Here is a 22,147-nt window from a genome sequence, read left to right on the forward strand (position 1 = left end):
TTGTTGCCTCACCGTGGCCTTCGGCACTTTTCTTTGTTTTGGCCAATCTGGTAAGAGCATAGTACACCTTGCACAAGATTGTAAACAGAATATAAACAATTTATGTTTAAAAAAAAAAAAAAAAGCCACCCTAGTGGCACTGAAGTAGCTTGACAGCCCGGAGACAAGCAGTGGTCTCTGGCGACACTGGGGGTAGGATGACGACGGGGGACGTGGATGGAGCTACTTCTGGTTCATGGCACGAGCTACAGTGCTGCTGGGAAATCAGACAGAGAAGAGCACCAGGAGGCGGCAAGGGGTCCCGGCAGGTTTGGCTTAGGAGGTGGGGAGATGCTGGGGGATAAGAATCTGTGGGGCGGGGTGCCGGCGGGGTCACGAGTTCTGCTTTGCACGTACTGGGATTGAACGCCAACAGGCACCATTCATTTGAGAATGTGGAGTTGGCAGGTGAATTTACAAGAATGTTTTGGAGTCTATGAATCAAGATAAAATTTGAGTTTTATCAGTATATAGATAACACTGTTGTGGGGTGGCCGGATGGCTCAGTTGGTTAGAGCAGGAGCTCTGAACAAAAGGGTTGCCTGGTCCATTCTCATGTGGGATGGTGGGCTGTACCCTGTACAAGTAAAGACTGAAAACAGTGACTGGACTTGGAGCTGAGCTGCACCCTCCACAACTAGATTGAAGGACAACAACTTGGAGCTGATGGGCCCTGGAAAAACACACTGTCCCCCAATATTCACCAATAAAATTTAAAAACAAAAAGAAGAAGAAAAACTGTTGTGATTTTTCAATGTCGATGTTATAAAATTATTTTCGGTTGAACAGAAAAATTATCAAGAATGTCAGTCACTAGGGTTGGGTAAATACTTGAAGCAACCCATCCATATTATTTTAAGATATGTATTTGGTTATAAATTTAAAAAACACAAAGGAAAACAATGTTAAAAGACTTATTTCCTTATATGTGATCATTTAATATAGTTTTTAAATGTTCAGTGAGCATGTATAAGAAAATCAATGATCTAAAACAATACTTTTTTATACACCTTTGCAAGATACCCAGAGAAATGTAAAAGGTTTATTCTAAGAGAGGAAGATGGGGGTTTTCTTCCACTCATATATTGCTGCATACATCTTAAAAGCTACCAAAGAAACGTCTTAAACAGCTATAATTAAATTAACTACACAACAGCCTGGCTTCCACAAGACAGCTACAACAGACCCTTGAACAAGGGGGGTTGGGACCTGAGCCCTGCACAGTTGAAAACCCATGTATCACTTTTGACTCCCCTAAAACATCACTACTAATAGCTTCCTGTTGACTCCCATCATTTATAGTCGATTAACACATATTTTATATGCTCTATACATTATATACTGTAGTATTCCAATAAAGTTAGAGAAAAGAAAGTGTTAAGAAAATCATGAGAAAATGCATTTGCAGTGCTGTACATATTTATTGAACAAATCCGCATATACGACGTGAATAGACCCACACAGTTCAAACCTGTGTTCATGAAGGGTCGATTGTACTGTGTCTTCCATCACACAATAAATACTGATGAGTCTCCACCAGGTTGGGAGCTTGGTTCATACACTGTTGTGAGACATGGGAATGGCATTCTGGATAAAATGTTCAGAATGGATGGTTCTGTTTCCCTATGTTATCCACATAGCTTACATTACCCCTGAGTAACATTAAATTTACCTGCAGAATTGGTTCACCTCATGAGGTTTACGGGTTATTGCGCCCAGAATCAACAGTGTTTTTTAAAAGTGATAATGTATTCTGCACACTCAATCTTATTTTTTCCACTTGAAAAGACTTCGTTATTTACCACGGAACAAAGAAAGAGGTTGGTTTTCTGTTGTGTTTTGTTTCTCACCTGACAAAGCAAAAGAAAATGAAACATGTTTGGAGAAAGCTGCTCTGTGAGAAGAAAGCCAGTGGGAGGGGATGCTGGGCCTTTACACTGAGGTCACGGCTTTCACCAGCTCCAGTGAAATTTATAGACACCATGAAAACCGTGTGGCATCGCATTCAAATGCTTCTCGGCCTCGCTTTGGATAGAGCGTGTCGGCTTTATGTAACGTTCTCTCTCCAGCTGGTGGGGGCCAAGGTACTGGGGTTAGTCCTGCAGGGCACACGAGTGAATTACTCTACAAAATCCAAATTCAGAAAAGCAAGTGGGGACAGCGCCTTATTTTCAGTTGCAATTCTGAAACAAAGTGAAGCTCCTGTGTAACTCCAAATGGTGACACATTTCTATCCCACTCACATTTACAGACTTAGCAAGCAGTTTTTATTGTGTTGCCATTCCTTCAGAAACAGGTCCTAACATATCCAGGTTTGACATAAAAGTGTGACCTAATGAGACTGTTTAATGACCAATCTGCTTTACCCTGAAAATGTTACTGTCACTGAATTCCAGCACATCCTCCAAAAGTTGGCGGATGTCCTGAAGGGAGCAGGCATCCAGCCCACCTCCCTGGAAGGGAAGTCACTTAGAGACATGTCGGAGTCTCTTTCTTTCTCTCTTATATGCATATTGTGTTATGTGCTGTTGCGTTAGCTGTGAATCCTGGCGGCCCCACGAATGAGTGACATCCCGTGTCCTGTCCTCACAGCCCCGTTCAGCTCCTGGGGACTCAACCTGTGGCCCCTTTAATGGAGTCTGTCCATCTCATGTCTGGTCTCCTTCTTTCCTGATTTGCTGTCCTTCCCCCAGCTTTACTGTCCTTTCCAGGGAGCCCTGTCTTGTCACCATGTGCCCGAGGGAGGACAGCTTTGGAGTCATTTTGCCTCCAGCCGTGTCAGGCTTAGTTTGCTCCAGGACCCACGGGTTTGTCTTCCTGGGGGCCCAGGGTCTCCATAGAGCTTTGCCTATTTCAGATGAATCAGTTTTTGCCTCTCAGCCTTCTTCACTGGCCAGATTCCGCATCCATACCCAGGAATTGGGAAGAGGAGGGCGTGGGTGGTCTCAGCCTCGTCTCCAGTGACACACGTGTGCTCTTCGTGGCCTTTCCTGCTTCTTCCATCGCTGCCCTGTGAGTCTCTGCCTTCTCAGGATTTCCTGGCTGCATCTCCATCTGACGCGATGAGGGAACCAAGGTCAGCAGTCGTTATAGCTGCAGTTCTCCGCTGTCTGTGTTACAGTCGTGTGTTTCTTCTGGAGTCACGGCTTCTGTCTCCTAGAGGTTCAAATGGAATCCTGCTTACACACAGGTGACAATTAATGCCATGGAGCACTTGCCATCTGTGGATAAAATTTTTGTCTGGCTTCTTTATAGTCACCTCGAGCTCCAACAAGTCTGTTTGCAAAAGTGACTGTGTGTTCTCTGAACTCCTGCCGTCATGTCGAAAACTTGACTTTCATGCAGAAAGTCACTCCATCTTGCAGGCAAAATGTGCCAGCCTCCAACTGTAAACATTTTCCATTTGCAGGAGAAGGACTAAGAAGATTCTTCTGAGATGTAGAATAAAAGCCAAACTCCATTACGTTACCTTGAACAGAAACTATTTAAATTTAAATTTTGTGTGACACAGCAAGTCCTCTTATAACGTTTGTAGAATCTGAACATTTTCTTTGCCTGTTCAAGAAATATGCAGCTTTTATTTCACATAATATATCAATGTTGTCTCTGTTTTGTGATAAAAGGGATAGAGAGTATTAAATTCAATACTGATATGATTAATATTTGGAAATTCTGGCTTTTCCTGCAGCTGTAAATGAAGAAAATTAAAGAAAAACAGAACGAGAATCCAAAATAAATATCAAGGTTAAGCTTGAAATTGCAAAGAAGACTAGGCTACTCATCCACAGTCTTTGTGAGAACCTTCTTTGTCCTGGGGGGGATGATCCCTCAGCACTCGTGTCCTCAGATTCCGTGACAAGTTCACGTGCTGAATCCCTTAGTGCTCTGTACTATCATACAACTCTCATTACATGGTCAACTGACAATTAAGGAATGTAGAGATTCAAGCCCGCTGCAAAGAAAAAGGAAAGTCATGTTTTGTTTGTTTATCTGCTATGTGCCAGGCTCTGAGATGGTACCCTCATATGGACGTGTATTTAGTGTTTCGGTGCTTTAGTCAGTGTTCTCAGGAGCTGCTCTGACCAGTCCAGTGTGGCCTTACAATGTGGTAATTCTGACTAACAGACATTCCCTGTATTTGAACATTATCAAGCGGGCTGCTTATAACCAATATTTTCTATCTGAAGCAAAGTGGTTTCTTAATGTTCAGACAATGAACTAATGTCCAATTGTTTTAGCCTAAAGCTATTTTCCTTAAATGAAAAACAAAAAATAAATGGCAAAGAAATGGAAACAAAACAAACCCTGAAGCTGAATGCTACCAGTGGCAGCGTTATTATGTCTGACCCTTGGGAAGAGCAATGGGTAGTGCGTGTGTTTTTCATAATTCTACACATATAACGTTAGCATGAATGGCTAATTACCTAATATGGAAGTTAGAACATTGTGGAGAAACAGGTTTAAATATTTTCAAAGATTCATTTGCATCTCCTTCTAATTCTGGTTCTAGTACCTTTAATAGCAGAGAGGATAGTATAAATATTTATAAATGTTTATTTGTAAGTCTATATATAGAATATAAAATCTAAAGAAATTATGTTTGTAATGACTACTTGTTTTTTTATTGAAGATAAAAAAATCCACTTCTCCACCAGGAAGGAAGCCAATTTTGATGCACACCGTTTGCCTGCCATGTCCTTCATTTAACCAAATGGAAGATTGCTAACTGCCTGTACACTGTGTGTATATTCTGTGTCCTTCCTACATTTTAATCTTTTCTGCTAAATTTTGAATAACAATAAATATATTAGATCTTCCAAGTTATGTTATCTACTATGAGGTAGAACGTCTTAGTTTTTTTTATTCTTCAAACTGAATTATCATCTATATTCAGTTGGTCTTGAATTATTTTAAAATGCCAAGCACTGAAATGCCAGTGCTCTCTGTTCGCTGAAGTAAAGCTTGAGTTTTGATATTTTGGATTACGTTATTGGGGGGATGACAAACACACACTGACGATTCGTCTGAGGAACCTAGTATCACCGGGACATGTTTTCTTAAAATCCACTTGGGGATATTGGCCATTTTGAAAATATTTAGGAATGTAGGCCTGTTAAAATATAGTTTTTCTTTTAAGTATATATTGAACATTAACAATGTTTGACTGTTCAAAATGATTAACATCGGCTCACGCGATTTTAAAGAAGACGTATTTCTGCGAGCTTTGATTAGATGTTCAAAGACTATGGATATTTCTGAGAAACCCCTTGCCTCTCCTTAACACCAGCCACACGAGCCTTCCGCTCAGAGGCCATCGCTCCGCACGATCCTGGCTGTAGAGTCACCGGCAGCCAGTCTTCCCGTTAACGCCCTTCCTGGGCGCACGGGCCATGCGGGGTCTCAGCGACACCCCCGGTTTCCAGGGGGATCTCACCCTCCGTGAAAGATGCGTGTGTGACACACTCCCGCTCGTGGGCAGGAGGCCCGGCCCACGGCCCGCGGCCACACACGCTCCGCAACAACGCGCAGCACGTGTCGGGCTTAGTTCCTCCTGGTCGCAGCCCTGCTCCTCCGAGTCTCACCCAGCGGTGCTTTGTGTCTGCTTGTGTTTCAGAAACGCTGTGTGTGCACAGGTGCTGAGGTTCATTTTCCCAGATCCGCGACATAAGCAGAAGGAACCGTGTGTGCTGAGGTCAGTGTGGCACGTCGCAGCCCAGAAACCCACACTGAGGAAGGCTGGTGCCCGCGGTGCGTTCGGCTTTGTTGCTGCTAAAGCCGAGGCGCCAGGGGCCTCGCAGACACGCTCCTCCCGCAGAACCAGCAGAACAGCAGCGTCCCCGGCAGGACACGCCCCACAGTCACGCGCGGACAGTTAAGGACTCATCTTCAAGTCTCTGGCCCGGTCTTGAAAAACTAATTTGCCAACCAAATGAAAGGAAAATGACCTCGCTGTCACTCCATTCCATCTTTGAATTTCGTCTCTTTCTGATAATGTTCCCTCTATTAGACCAGCGAAATGTCCCCCCTGTGACCTCGGAAGATGTGAACCTGTGCATCTCCACAACTCTCTCTCCACTGTGAGCGGTGGCAGCTTCTCCCTCACATAGGCATATGCACATGTGTTTCCTAATTTTCCTTGCTCTGTTCATTCACAGTCCTTGGGTCTCCAATCACCAATGGAATCTGGCCTTTGATACATTTCCTCTCAAGGGCACAAGTGGCATAGCCACTCTTGACTCTGGTTTCCGACTTCATCCCACTGAAGTTCCATGTGAAACCAGGGTCCACACTGGAGCCAGCCAAGTAAACACATTCAGAGGCATAAACGGAAAACTGGATGTGATTCTAACCCAGTACATAGCTAATCGTAAAAAAGAGAAAGTCAAAGGAACCCCATTGAATGATATTAGGAAATCGAATGTAAGTTTTATCACAAAGATGCCCCCAATTTTCTGATTTTTAAGTTAATGCTGTGTTTCCCCGAAAATAAGACCTAGCCGGACCATCAACTCTAATGAGTCTTTTGGAACAAAAATTACTATAAGACCCGGTATTATATTATATTATATTATATTATATTATATTATATTATATTACATCACATTACATTATTTTATATTATATCATGTCATATCATATCATATTATATTATAAGACCTAGTCTCATAGTATAGTAAAATAAGACTGGGTCTTATATTAACTTTTGCTCCAAAAGACACATTACAGTTGATGGTCCGGCTAGGTCTTATTTTCTGGGAAACACAGTAGCAATAAGTATTGAGTAAAACATATTCTATTTTGCAAAAAATGTTTTCATATTTATATTTTGTTTATATTCAATTAATCTAAATCCTTAAAGTAATAAATCTAGCATAGTAGAAAGCAAGATGAACTTTCAGTAAAAGATCCTATATTTCATTTATGGATCTTCTGCTAATTGGATAAACAATGTTAAACAATGTGCTTCAACAGTACAAACAACCATCTCCATATGTGTATAATGATGCTAATTGTACAGCATATTTTATTATACAAAAAAATGAGATGAATTATATTGAACTCCTCTGAAAATGATTAAGGGCTGTAAAGATCTTTGCTATTAATAGTAAAATTGCTATTATGCAAAAAAAAAAAAAAAAAATCAATGTAAATTGCCAGAAACTGTTGTGCCAATAGATGATATCATCATTTGAGATAATCTAGTAAACTAAGAAAATGACAATTTGCATTGACCCAATGAAAACTTTTAAAAGCCATCTTACCAATTCTGTGGACCCTCTCCCCTTCACCACAAGCATAAGCGAAGAATTTGATTTTATAAAGTGCTAAACTATAAAGTGATCGTCTGTGATTTTCAGAGTAGTACTGTAATGAGATCAGATCAATTTCCATCATCTTTCTCTTGCGAAGCAGTGAATCAATAATAAGGCTACTTCTACAGAAAATAACAAATCATTGTTTAATGGCTAGTTCTTCAGACAGCTCATGAATCATTTATGACGTGTCATAATAAAGGCACTAAAACTGACAGCATCAAAAACATCTCTTGATAAAATTATTACCCATTGCTGGAACCATGGATGGGCTTTGTGAGCAATGTGCTAAAGATGTGACTCGGGACGTGGAAACCAGTCTTTTCCTCCTGAGAAACAGGACATACCGCCCATTGGGTCCCATCGGCTCTGACTTTGGAAGTCGCACAACCGGGCTCGGGACACCAGGGCTCCCTCAGAATTGATCCCAGCCAGTCGGAAAGTGCTGAATGGCTTGTTTATGAAACATTTGAAATACACGTGTTTGGAAATTGGGAAGAAATTTGGAGGTGGACAGTGTGCTAAAATCGATCCAACACAGAACAGGGAACGAAACCCACAGTAAGAAATGAGGAGAAGGGGAACAGAGGAGAGGGCAGCTGGAGGAGAAACTGTCTATGGTGACAATCGAAGCAGCAGGAATCTTTCAAGGAAGAGCAGGGGATAGTCTCTGTAGTCAAGCGACAGCCCAGAAGGCTGGGGAGGAGGCTACGCTATGATCGTGACAAATATATTATAAAAAAAAACAAGCTTCAGGAACGCCAGTGGAGATGGGAGGGGCCATGGTAACTGGGCCTCGGGGTGGCGGGGGTAGGTTTGCCCTGCAGGAGTCACTAGGTGGGGTGGCTTGTCAAACATGGGGGGGCTGAGGGGTTGTGATGACTCATGAGCCCTGAGGAAGGGGCCATTGTACTCAGTGCTAACCAAGCAGGGCCTTGCTCTAACACATCTAGAGAAGACAGCTTTCTCCCACCTCACGGTCTCCTCCCCCACCTTACTCTTCACACAGGAAGTGCTTAAGGCAGCCCTGTGGCCCACTGAAGAATGTGAATGAGGTTACAGAAGAGACTGAAAACAATGTTTAAAAAAGTCAGAAAGTACGATTAGAACTCTGAGTAAAGGTGCTGTTTTATGGTCTGGACCACAGGTGAGTAGAAGATGATTCAAGTAGTTCAGTGGATGATTAAGGAAAGTAGCAGACAGAATGGAAGTTGGCATAATGTACAGGAAACACGCTGCATGGACAATCAAGCTACGTTTGGTGACGCCCCACCGATGGACACAGTGGAGGAGTCCTCCACACGAGTTCTTAACCAGGAGACCAGTCAGACAATGGCACAACTAGTAACCACGGGAGGAACGGGAGGGATTTCATCGGTAAGTGACATGAATGGGTATTTTATGCTAAAGGGCATGCTAAAACACAAGACAAAAATTAAACGGTAGATTTTAAAGCCTCTGCATAGATTTGGGGGTAAACCACCTAACATAAACCTGAAAAATTGATTAAGTAATTGACTGATTTTTTCCCCCCATCATTTCATTTCCAAAAACTTTTTTTGAGGTCTTGTTATACACCAAGCATCTTACAATGCTCTAAAATACAAATATAAGGACCTTGAAATGTCATTGGGTGAACATAGAGCAGTGCTGTCACCCACACATAAGTTCATTACGTCTCTAGTAGAAAATCCAGGGACATGCAATACAAGCGCCTTCTGAGAGTCAACTCGAGGTATCCGTGGCTTTTATATGTATTTATTAACACTAATATGATAAATAATGTGCATTGTTAAATTATGATAAATTATAACTAAAATGGTCTTAAGAGTATAATGTGTACATCATGCTCATTAAAGGGTTAAAAAGAATATGTTTTTGAGATGGTCTAGCACCTCTAGTATTTTCAATATATTCCTATGAGTAAATGAAGTTTTACGTTTGCAATTATTACTTATGAAATCATTACTTATGAATCACTGATTTTGAACTGAAATGCCAATTTGTACATTGGTTTAACATAAATATGTAATAAAATATCATCCCATTCAATATGGTGATGGTTTTTCAATGATGCTAACAGATTAGAAACAGAGTAAAAAGAAACTACATTTGAGAACCCGGAAGTACGTGGATGGCACCACGGCCTTATCGTCGTGGCTGGCCCTGCCTGTCCATGTGCCGTCACACCATTTACAAGCACAGGTCGGAATGAGTAGAGGGCAATTCTGTCTGGAAATCATTTGATGACTTGGTAGCATCTCCTCTCTAATAGTTGAATAGACTCTGAAAATTGCTTTGATGTGAATTTTCAGCATTGACACATAGTAAACAGTGTATACTCAGCTTGTCAACATCCTACAAACCATACCTCTCCAGAAATATCTGAGAATTCTTACTAAAGATGGGTACTGCATTCATGTGTTTTTAAAGTGAGAAGTGTGTATGTGAAATCAATTTGAGCTTATATTTTATAATGATTAAGGTGAAATTTCTCTAGTTCATCCTTGGAAAAAATGAGTTCATTTAACATTTGAAGTTCTTTCTACTTTCTATTTCTTTGATGATAATATTCACATTCTGAAGTGATTTCTACATGATGTTTAACATCAAACTACATTGCAGTAGATGAGAACATCGTGCCAGAATGATTTAGAAGTCCATTTGTAGTTTTGTTTGCTTGCTTGCTTTTTGCTTTAACAAGTTACCCATGATACAGAGTAGGAATTAGGGTCTATTTCAATTGTAATATTGTTTTTTCTGACTTAAGAATGGGTTCGCTTATTTAAATTTCACATCAATCTCATTGGCTATTTTTAATCTCTTCTAGATTTTAATAACAAAATGTCATAAACTTAATCTTTAAGTAAGCCAAAAAGTCGCTTGTATTTCTTTAAACCATTTTGCGAGCACTGACAAATTTTCTTTTTGTAACATGTTAACTGAATCTTATTTTGAAAAATATACTCTCCCAGCATAATAGGTTTTCTGGGATGTTATTGTGCATTGATTTTAAACTGCTAACAATATGGTTTCAGATTAACAATATTTGAATCAATTGCAAGTAAGATTCAAAATCTAAGGTGTTTTATTCTGCCAATTTAATGTCTGCCAACTAGAAAATTTTACTTTAATGATGATGAATGGAACAGAATTGAACTATAAATTCTAACTAAATATTTTCTATTATATCCAGAATAAAATGCAGTATTTAGACTAAGGTTGAGAGCACATATTGATGAAGAAGATAACAAAATTCTCTTGTATAAAACAGAAATAGTCTGTCAAAATTTAAGTAAACTGTGTTGAATCTGTAAGAAGAAAATTGGCTAGTCAGTTGTCAAGCTATGTAATAGATATGAAACTGCCTTAGAATAAATGTAATTGTTCATTTCTAAAAGTATGCTGTTAATGAAGTTCTGTTTCTTGCCTTGTACTGATGCTTAAAACCAACAGATATCTGGATAATCAGCATTCCTATTCAAATACATGAAGAGGAAAATAATCAAGAATTTGATCACTTATTTTTAAATCTACTCATTGCTATTTTCAAAACTGCAAGTCAAAAATATTTCTGAATAAAGTGATAAAGACACTTCGAGTACATTTTCCTTTCTAAACTCAGATAACACAAATAACGTAATTAAGCCCTAAGGTATAGGTTTTTTGAAGCAAATTAGGTAAGATCCTGAGAGGACACATTTCTACAGGTCATTGTCCCTCACAAAAGCCTACAGAAGCTGATCAGTGGCTGAGTTCTTACATGGGACAGCATGTGAAACTGTCCTTCTAAGCCACCTCAGAAGTAAATCATCCACGGAAATATAGGAAGCGAGTCCTATGCAAAAACACAGCTTTAGCCAAATAGAATGAAGAAGCATCTCAAAGCAAGGTGTTGCTCAGTGGAGGACTGGCGGCCTCTGATCACCATGAACGCCGGGGCGAACTCAGGAACTAAGCACCGCGCAGCTGCCTTCGGCAACATTAGGGACGTCACCAGCACATGTCACTGCACCATCAGCTCCACGTGCCAAGTGGGATTTAGGGTGTTATTCCCCCCTGAGGGCCTGAGGGCGGGTTCTCATTCTTGGGGCCATTCTGGCGCCTGGTCTGAAAGCCCCGCGAGTCGCTGACCCAGCCACACTGCACACGTGGAACTGGTTGACGGGTTAGAAGGCGCGCAGCTCCCAGAACCACACCCGTGGGCGCGGGGCTGGGTGTCTGAGCCCCGCCTGCGGGGTCCCCACGCCCACTGAGCACACGCTGCTCCCCGGATGCCGGCGCTCATTGGGCACCGGGGCCCTGGACTGGAACACCGAGACTCTCCGCTGTGTCAGCTGGTGATTGAAATGGTTCCAGCCACGTCACAGGTCCCCGCCTGGGAAGCAAGGACTGCGGTCCTGGTCGCCAGAGTGTCCGGAACTGACGTCACAGTCATGCTCCAGGGAAGAAGTAAGCGCTTGGCATCCTGGACATCGTGTCTTATGATAACATCACAAGAAAATTCGAAGTTTCCTCTCACATTCCAGATTGAAACAGTGAAAAACAAACAACTATCCAAAGAGTTCACAGTTTGGGTACGCGGCTAGCATGAATTCAATCCCACAGCACAGTAACGAACGCAGTTCCGGAGTTTCTCCCTGACCCTCCCGGGCTTTAGGGTCCAAGTTTCACCCAGATCGGGAACCAACAACCGCCTACCGGACAGGTGTGTCTGAACGCTGCCCAGGTCGCTCAGGCACTGTATTGCCACATTAGGTGACCCAGCGAGAGAGTAACTGAGGAGAGCTAAATCAGTGTGGTCTCTGTATGCAAAGCACAATGAGAGTCCAGTGCAAGGCTTTGGAAAAGAGGAAAAGTCTTAGCAAGAAAAGCTTTCATCTATTTTGGGAGAAACAGCTGCTCCTCAGTGTCACAGCAGGAGGGGAGCAGAGGACCCCGTCTGGAGAGGCAGGCTCTGTCCCCATGTGGCACACACATGCCACTCTCGTGTCTGCAGAGAACAGTACAGCCAACTACGATCTTAAACTGCCCGCTTATGGAAGTGACTTCTTACTGAGGGAGGTGACTGTTACTGTACAAAAACAGTGTGTTTGAGTCCATCGAATATTTTACATGGAATTAGTAGAGTGGATTAAAATTAAAAAGAATAAGTTGAAATGCAATCACTATGACACATTTGATTTTTTAAAGACTTCATGGGGATAGTAGAGATACACTGTATTTTTAATTGTGATTATGAAGTTTGTTCCCCTAGGCTATGAAAACAATTATTACTGTATTTCACAAAAATAATTTTGAATTCTTGAATTTAAAGTACTACCATGCATATGTTAATTTGGTTCCAGAACTAAATAGTGACAACTAATCAATAAAAAATAAATGAATATTGATATTGTAAGACTTTTGCAATACGTTATTTATAGCACTCTTAAGACAAGCTAGATATTGCATTTAAGGAATCAATAAGGTGATATGGAAATTAAGGCTAATAACTTGTACTTTAAATTCTTAGTGTGATGAATAGTTGTTAAATATTTATTCCTTCATGATTTACTTCCTTGATTAGTTTCCAAAACTTATATTGCTTTAAAAAATGAGCAATCTGGAATCATTGATTTTCTTTACATTGGGTTACACGGGCATTCCCTAATGCTAGGCAAGCAAAAAAGACAAAGAGATCATCAAGAAGAAAAAAATATATATATAGAAGGAAGCTGAATGTTTAGTTCATTTGTGTCATAAATTTTGAGGTGATATAGGATAAAAGAACAAGGGAGGAAAATGCTGGTGGCCTTTGTTTTAAACATTCAATTATTTACATTTAACATCATATACCATGCTTTTAGGCTTAATTGTACATTTGTACATATATAACTTTTTTCCATGCCTTGGCTAACTTTCGTCTTTTTTCCGTTGCCTTCCACATTAAAACACCTTCAAGATTGAATATTTAGTGAGGTTGGAGATCCCCAGCAGTCTGGTTGCAAGTTTTAATCCAAAATGCTCCACTTCCAGATAGAAACACAAGAAATGATGGAAAACTAAAACCCTAATATTTTGAATTTATACTCACAGATGCTTTCTAAAGAAAGAAACTAATTTAAAAAAATACTACACAAATAAAAAAAAAAGTCATGCAAAGCCTATGTGGAAAGGAAGAGTTTCATGTGGTGACTTGTAAGGTACTGGGTCCAGTGGAGTACGTCATGTGTTATGATAACATCACAAGAAAATTCAAAGTTTCCTCTCATATTCCAGATTGAAACAGTGAAAAAAAAAAAGAAAAAAAAAAGAAAAAAACTATCCAAGGAGATTAGGTTTTCACATCTCCAGGAGAAGAGGCCTAGCTTGAGCTCATGTGAATTCTGGAAGCTGGAACTGACCCCACAGCAGGGAGCCAGTAGCTCCAAACGGGACATATCCATTCATTACAAATGAACTAAGAACTCATAGACACAGACAATAGTTTAGTGGTTACCAGAGGGTAAGGGGGGTGGGGGGTGAGAGATGAGGGCAAGGGGGATCAAATATATGGTGATGGAAGGAGAACTGACTCTAGGTGGTGAACACACAATGGGATTTATAGATGATGTAATACAGAATTGTACACCTGAAATTGATGTAATTTTACTAACAATTGTCACCCCAATAAATTAAAAAAAAAAAATGAACTAGGAAAAACTGTGCCCACTCAAGAAAAGACATTGACGTAAGCCATTCACCTGGAGCCCAGAGTGGAGTGACTGTCTCAGCAGATGCCAGTGTGCGTGAGAACGGAATTCACATCCACATCATCTGTGAGCTGCTGCGAGGACCTAAGCCAAGACATTCAAATGAGGTCCAGTGACATGAATCTTCAGGATTCAGCAGAAGCAAATGAAACAATGTCACAACCCCGGGGCAGGGGACTCCAGAGGAAGAACCCCTGGAGAAAACACAACCAAGGGAGCTCTCAAGAAGAAGAGTCAGCCTACGCAACAGGAGGAACTGTGACCAAAGCAGAGGACCTGTCATGTAAGGGAGACTCTGAAGAAGTCCTATAAAACGTTTAAAGAGAAGAAAGAACAGAATCATAATGAAAGAGCTGCACAATACCAAAGTACAAATTAAAAAGAGAAAATTGAAAACAATAGAGAGAAGGTAGGAATACACATTATCTAGATTAAAATTAAAATAAACAATAAAGGGTAAATTAGCTTTATAACTTCCCTTTATTTTTCCTTACTAATCAATGGTTAGCCTGGGTGTTCTGCTGGTTTTTCTATTCTTTTCAACCCACCTAAAAGCAGAAACAAAGATTCAAGGAAGCCCCTTCCCTCAGGGCCAGAAGGAGGTCTACCTGCACGTTCAGGAGTTTTCCCTTCTCCCTTTACACTAAATAACCCTGAGCCTGGTTACAGGACCATATGTTCATGACACTGGAGATCACATTAATCATTTCCTCCCCACAACTGTACAGACGATGGAACAGAAGTGGCAATTCAGCACTTCAACGTGGACTGGACATTTACCAGCCCCCAGTGAAATGACGACTCCAGTATCACAGCAGGAGGAAGCACACACACTATTTAGGAGGGCCTCTGGCGCCCCCTCTCCTCCCCACAGAGAACCCTTCTGGCGCCCCCTCTCGTCCCGCACAGAGAATGTGCTCTGGCGCCCCCTCTCCTCCCACACGGAGAACGCCTCTGGCGCCCCCTCTCCTCCCACACGGAGAACGCGCTCTGGCGCCCCCTCTCCTCCCGCACGGAGAATGTGCTCTGGCGCCCCCTCTCGTCCCGCACGGAGAACGCCTCTGGCGCCCCCTCTCGTCCCGCACGGAGAACGCCTCTGGCGCCCCCTCTCGTCCCGCACGGAGAAGTGCTCTGGCGCCCCCTCTCGTCCCGCACGGAGAACGCCTCTGGCGCCCCCTCTCGTCCCGCACGGAGAACGCCTCTGGCGCCCCCTCTCGTCCCGCACGGAGAACGCCTCTGGCGCCCCCTCTCGTCCCGCACGGAGAACGCCTCTGGCGCCCCCTCTCGTCCCGCACGGAGAACGCGCTCTGGCGCCCCCTCTCGTCCCGCACGGAGAACGCGCTCTGGCGCCCCCTCTCGTCCCGCACGGAGAACGCGCTCTGGCGCCCCCTCTCGTCCCGCACGGAGAACGCGCTCTGGCGCCCCCTCTCGTCCCGCACGGAGAACGCGCTCTGGCGCCCCCTCTCCTCCCGCACGGAGAACATCTCTGGCGCCCCCTCTCCTCCCGCACGGAGAACGCGCTCTGGCGCCCCCTCTCCTCCCGCACGGAGAACGCGCTCTGGCGCCCCCTCTCCTCCCGCACGGAGAACGCGCTCTGGCGCCCCCTCTCCTCCCGCACGGAGAACGCGCTCTGGCGCCCCCTCTCCTCCCGCACGGAGAACGCGCTCTGGCGCCCCCTCTCGTCCCGCACGGAGAACGCCTCTGGCGCCCCCTCTCCTCCCGCACGGAGAACGCCTCTGGCGCCCCCTCTCCTCCCACACAGAGAACGCCTCTGGCGCCCCCTCTCCTCCCGCAGAGAGAATGTGCTCTGGCGCCCCCTCTCCTCCTGCACAGAGAACGCCTCTGGCGCCCCCTCTCCTCCAGCACAGAGAACGCCCTCCTTCGTGGAAGCGTTCCTCAGCCTCTGCAATACACCAGCGAGACCAGTGACTAACTTCAGCGAAGTCATCCTTCTCATCAGAATCCTAAAGGGAGTATTTTTTTGCCGACCTACAGATGTCGAGTAGACAGCATTCATACTACTGTACGGTTTCCAGAAGCGAGCACATGAAATAGCCTATTGTCACGGCTGCGCTCTCACTGGGGGCATGATAACTGCCCATGGCAGGGTACTGCGCAGTCCCGCTATGTGACGACTGCGCTTTCTAGCGCTCCCGCACAGAATTTATGAGGTGCGGATGTCAGGCCACTAAGGGATCACAGAAAACAAAAGACCAACACAGGTTTTTTAAAGGCAGAAACACTGAAACCTAATAGTGTAAGGAGAATGCCCACACCAGACACCGAATGCGGCGGTGCGCTCCGCCAGTGCTGGCTGAACACATGATTTCAGACCGAGACTTCGATCCTGACCAGATTCCGCGGACCTGTTGCTGTCCCAGGTCCTCACACGGCAGAGCTTTCTGGAATCCCTCAATCTTCTGGCTTCTTATGCTCCTTTCCTGGTTCACCCTGATTTAGTCGTTTCTTCCCCTTTCTTTTTCTTTTTTTCCTCTCCTTGTCTTTTTGTAGGTTATACAGAGGAGTTTCATAAAGCATTATTAATTATGATAAAACGGATAAGCTATAAGGAAAGGCTATGCTACCATGGGGCTGAGGACAGAATCCCAGGAAGGGCGAACTTGGCAGGAGCTCAGAAAACGTGTTTCGTTTTGGTCATTGGTGAACAGAGGCGCTGGCTGGTGTCGCTAGGCAACAGGTGGTCTGGAGTGCAGGCTGGGGGCAGCAGAGCAGTGTCCACAGTGGCGGGGGTCCAGGGCAAGTCCGAGCATGTAGGGAGACAGGAGGTCTTTGGAGCACACAGGGTTTGAAGGGAGGGAGAGCCGGGCTGGGGACGCAGGTTTGACTACTCAGTGTGGGACCTCTGGGTACACAAAAGGTTTCCACGTGGAGAGAGCTGCAGAAAGATTATCATCAACCAGTGTGCACGGTCACAGAGCCAGCGCGTCCTGGGCCGGTGGCGGGGGCAGGCTCCACTGCGTGTCTCCACACCCACACCGCTGACCCCTCCCATGCCAAAAACGGAGGGAAGCCTCTTCCTCCTCCGCCCTCTCCTGAGGCAACTGAACATTGTGCTCACTTGAAAGGAAAAGCTAAAAGGAATTACTTATCACTGAGTACGCAGAGAAGGTACAGTCAGAGCTGAGAGGGAATAAACCGAGTTATTAAGTATCAGCGATGAGATCTGACCCCAAGGTCACCCTCTTCGAGGGATGCAGAGTACCTCCATTCCAGCCTGGCCATGAAGGTACTCTTCATCCCTCGAAGAGGCCATCCTGTGCTGTTCATTCGGTGGCTCAAATATTTCGCCAGTTCTGCCCTGGTCTGCGGAGGACCAGAAAAGAGTAACGAGCGTTGACTTTGAGTTAGCAATAAGAAGTATTCAGAAACACAGAATCTGACAATAATCGGGCAACTGTATCCTTTAAGAAACAAATGGTAGCTCTGCATCTACCTCTTAGATCTGTTTTTGAAACACCGTGTGCATGGCCGTGGAGGTCTTGTTACTCTCTGGCCTGACTTCCCCATTACAGTCAGGTCCGTTCGGACCTCGAGTTGGACTTCACAGCTTACAAAGGAAGAGCCCAGTGGCCTCACAAGTTAGTGGAAAAGCATATTTGAGGGTGTGGCAGATCAGCCGCGGCACCTTCTCCTTTTGCACGGAAAGCAGCAGCTATCTCTTGTAGAAAAATCGTGCTCTCCCACTTTGCTCTCTGAAGCAAACCTGCTGGCTCAATGGGTATCTTGATTCACACCGGTTCCCCTCATGCCTGGGCCTGGTTTGCTGGGGATTAGATCCCGCCCAACTACAATTCTGGGAAGCGAGCTACAGGAATGGCCACTTAGCACAAGAGGCTGCACTGAAGTGAGGAACACACCTTCGTCCAGGCTGAGACAACTACAGCCCTCAGCCCATTTCTGTGAGGACAGCCAGCAAACTGAGAGTGTCTGAGTTTGAAGAACTGAGTTTGAAATGTCTGAGTACATTTCAAAGGGTTGTTTGAAGAATGTTAGACACGCAAATACTTGACAGGGATCATTAATAGCCCACAAAGCTTACAATATTCACCATGAGGCCCTGGATAGAAAACGTTGGATGCCCTACCTTAGACAATATTTCAAGTAGAAGACGCCAGATTTCCATTGAATCTTAAGCTATCATCAATGGAATTGGCATTTGTTCTGCCAGCTTGAAGACTAACAGTGGAAAATCAAAGATACCCTTCTTTGGGCCTGCAACCTATGGAGACATGGTAGTGGCCAACTGGGTATCCATGTGGGTGCCCACAGTGAGGGCCAGTTCTCTGATAAAACCTAATGGAGTCGAGCTGTTGACTAAACCTGCACCATCACCACCCGGATCCGTCATTGCATCCAACACGCGATGCATCTGCCACCAAAGGCTCGGCCCAAAGTAAACAGCTGTGTGTCTCTGATACAGAACACACCACTGCACGCCACACTTGGGACTCCTGACAAGGATGATCTGAACAGACACTTTTCCAAAGAACATACAGAAATAGCCAACAGGTACATGAAACTATGCTCAGCATCACTAATCGTCAAGGAAATTCAAATCCAAGCCACAGTGACATGTCCTCACACCTGTTAGAAGGGTTATTTTTCACAAAGACAAGAAATACCATATTTCCCCGAACACAAGACCTAACCAGAAAACAAGCCCTAGCATGATTTTTCAGGATGACATCCCCTGAACATAAGTCCTAATGTGTCTTTTGGAGCAAAAATTAATATAAGACCTGATCTTATTTTGGGGGAAACACAAGTGTTGGAGAGGTTGGAGAGAAGGGAACCTCTGTGCTTTGTAGGTGGGAATATAATCGGTGCATCTATTATGGAAAACAGTGTGAAGGTTTCTCAAAGAAAATACTACAAATAAAACTACCATGTGATCCAGGAATTCCACTTCTGGGTATTAAAGGATACGAAAACACAAATTTGAGAATATGTAATATATATACACCCCTCTGTTCACTGCAACATGTTTATAATAGCTAAGATATGGAAGCAACCTAAGTGTCCATCGATGGATAAATGGATAAAGAAAATGTGATTGTGTGTATTAGGTTGGTGCAAAAGTAACTGCAGTTTGTACAATTATTTTTAACCTTTTAAATGGCAAGTACTTTCACACTAACCTAATATATATATGTATACATATATGTATATATGTGTACATATATACATATATATATATATATATATATATATATATATATATATATATATATGCAAAATTTACCCAAAAATAGAAGGGAATCCTGCCATTTGTGACACCATGGATTGACATTGAGGGCATCATGCAAGTTAAATAAGTCAGGGAAAGAAAGACAAATACTGTAGATTTCACTTTATGTGGAATTCAAAAAACAAACAAAAAACCCACTGAACTCACAGATACAGAGAACAGACTGCTGGTTTTCCAGAGGCAGGAGTGTGCAACAAGATGTGTGTGGGGGTCAAAGGTACAAACTTCCAGTTCTAAAGTGAATAAGTAAGTCGTTGGGACGTAATGTACAGCATGGTGACTGTAGTTAACAATACTGTTATGTATTTGAAAGTTGCTAAGAGAGTAGATTTTAAAAGTTGTCAAAACCAGAAAAAAAGTTGTAACTGTGGTGATGGACATTTACTAGACTAACTGTGGTGATCAAGTCCCAATACATACATATATCAAAGCTTCATGTTATACTCCTAAAACCAATACAGTGTATCACAATACAAATACTGGTGACAGAACAGAAAAAAATGGGATTACAATTTAGCAGCATCAAAGGAGTTTTAGCCTCTATAAACGGAGTTGTGCTTTACTCTGCAGGAAAGGGGGATTTTAAATGGGAGGGCGGTCAGTCTATAGACACATGCTGATTTCCCTGGTGCAATACAGACGGAGGAATTGGAGAGACAACAGTGTGGAGCACTGGAGGCGAGTAACATGTCACACACTATTCCTGGGAAGAGCAGAAGCCCTGAACCAGGGCAGGGTTTGTTGATGAAGGAGAGGCAGGACTTACTTATTTTTAGTAAGAACTATTTGGTGAAGAAGAAAGCTTGGACTTCGAATCAGACTGTGTAACTTGAATTCAAACCTACTACTTACTACCAGTAAGGTGTTTGAAAGCTAATTACACATTTAACTGTCAATTATTCATCTGTATAATACAGACATTTATTTTTTTCTAATAGTTGTTCACATCCTTTCTAGATGTGTGCCTTTCCATATTTCTCAATATAAAAATAATTATATGAGAGGGAATGGGTGAAGCACTGAAACTAGGCAAGTTTGATCCCATAAATCATTTTTCAACTAAAATAAATTATATACATATAGTGGTTAAACAGAATTACAGAATTTATGAGGAATAATATCTTGTCAGCTAAGAGGTCATCAAATGTGCTCTCAGAAAACATGGATGCTTTTTTCGTTTCTCTGCCAAGACATAGCACTGTGTGGATTTTCTGCCCACCTATGTGGTCTCTCAAGTGATACCTTTTTTTTGCTCTTTTTTCCTCTTTTCTTTTGGCATAAAAAAAAATTACTGAATAAATAATTCTGAAGAGCTCTTGGCACTTGATCTTCTCGCATCTCTACCTACAGACAATCCTTAGTAACCTCATTTAGGAACATGGCTTTTATAAGCCAGTTTATGCCAACCCAAGTTACTGTTACCTTTTGATTTCAGCACATGTCTCTGTCTCGCCACAGCCAGAAATCTGTCTATTCAACACCCCCACTTGGCCGCATAATATAAATTTCAATGAAACTTCGGATCTTTCTCCAGCAAAGCTACTGAGTCTATACTCTCTCGTACACTGTTTAATAGCAACCCCTCCTGAGACCTAAAACCTGGATGTATTCACAGCTCTTGTCTTTCCCTCCAGTGAACGCATGGCGACAGTGTAGGCTCTGATTTAAAATACATCCAATGTGTGACCATGTTTCCCAACTTTTTCTGCTATAACCATTGCCCTGGATTGTGCTGTACGCATCCTAACCGATCTCCTGGTTTCATATCCACTCCCCGCTTAGTTTATTATCAACACAGCAGCCAGAGAAATCCATCATTCATTCAGAGAATATTTACTGTGTGGCAGCTGTTTGAAAAGCTCAAGTAAGTCCTGTAACCCATCTGCTAAAAACCCAGCAATGACTCTGCTTTTCCTTGTCATAGCGGATAAAGCTGTATGGCCACCTCCAGCTTGGGTGACTGTGTGTCCTGGTTGCCTTGGAGTCACAGTAGCCGATATCCTGTACAGTTATCTGAGTGCTTCCTCAGACGTGTCCTGCTTTGACACGCTGCCCCTCTCACCATCGCCCTGGCCCACTCTGCTCCAGCGACACACATGACATTCGTCCTCCCTGGAGATTCTGCTTAGCAAGTCTTCCTTCAAATGTACAAGGCCAGTCCCCTCGCCACCATCAAGTCTTTGTTCAAATACTACCTGTCCCTGAGCCTAGCCTGACCACCCCATGTAAACGGTAAGCCTACGCTCTTAACTTGTTCAACACATTGTATTAAATACATGTTTTCCCAGCAGTTGTCACCTCCCACTCTTCTCCATCACTTCTTTACTTGCTATGTGCTCGTCCATTGTTTATATCTCCTGTTAGATTATAATCTTCAGGAGAATCATTATCTATTTTTCTTTATTGATATAACCCAGACATATAGAAAAAATGTTTGCCAATCATTAAATATATAAATACACAAATACATTAAAAATAACATTGAAATGTTACATACCCAGTTTGCAGGACGATCGTTGTCAATTTGCTGGCTACTGACCTCGTTCATCTATAATGAGATAAAAATAAAAGACACCAGATTAATACAGAAAACATTAAATAAGAGGAGACTGAGAAAAGGATTGTGCTGAGTTGAAACATGGGAAATAGGGAAGGCGTTTCTTTGTGTTCTCTGACACGCCAAGGAGAACGGAAGGTCTTTGAGAGCTAAACCCTCTAGTGGAACAAAGGCGAATCTGAGTATACAGCTGTGCTCTGAACTTGTTCCTGGAGAATAAGTAACAAAAATGTGC

At 43.1% G+C, this 22,147-nt stretch overlaps 1 long non-coding RNA gene across 1 annotated transcript in view; it reads right to left on the reverse strand.

Annotated features, from left to right (window-relative positions):
- LOC141572839 (uncharacterized) overlaps positions 1-22,147 on the reverse strand; it is a 173,729-nt gene that overhangs the window by 111,326 nt on the left and 40,256 nt on the right. The window contains exon 2 of the long non-coding RNA XR_012498332.1: positions 21,853-21,903. This is a non-coding gene — a long non-coding RNA (uncharacterized LOC141572839). The remainder of the gene's footprint in view (positions 1-21,852; positions 21,904-22,147) is intronic.

This window comes from Rhinolophus sinicus, linkage group LG07 (genome assembly GCF_036562045.2).
Source record: "Rhinolophus sinicus isolate RSC01 linkage group LG07, ASM3656204v1, whole genome shotgun sequence".
NCBI classification, from domain to species: domain Eukaryota; kingdom Metazoa; phylum Chordata; class Mammalia; order Chiroptera; family Rhinolophidae; genus Rhinolophus; species Rhinolophus sinicus.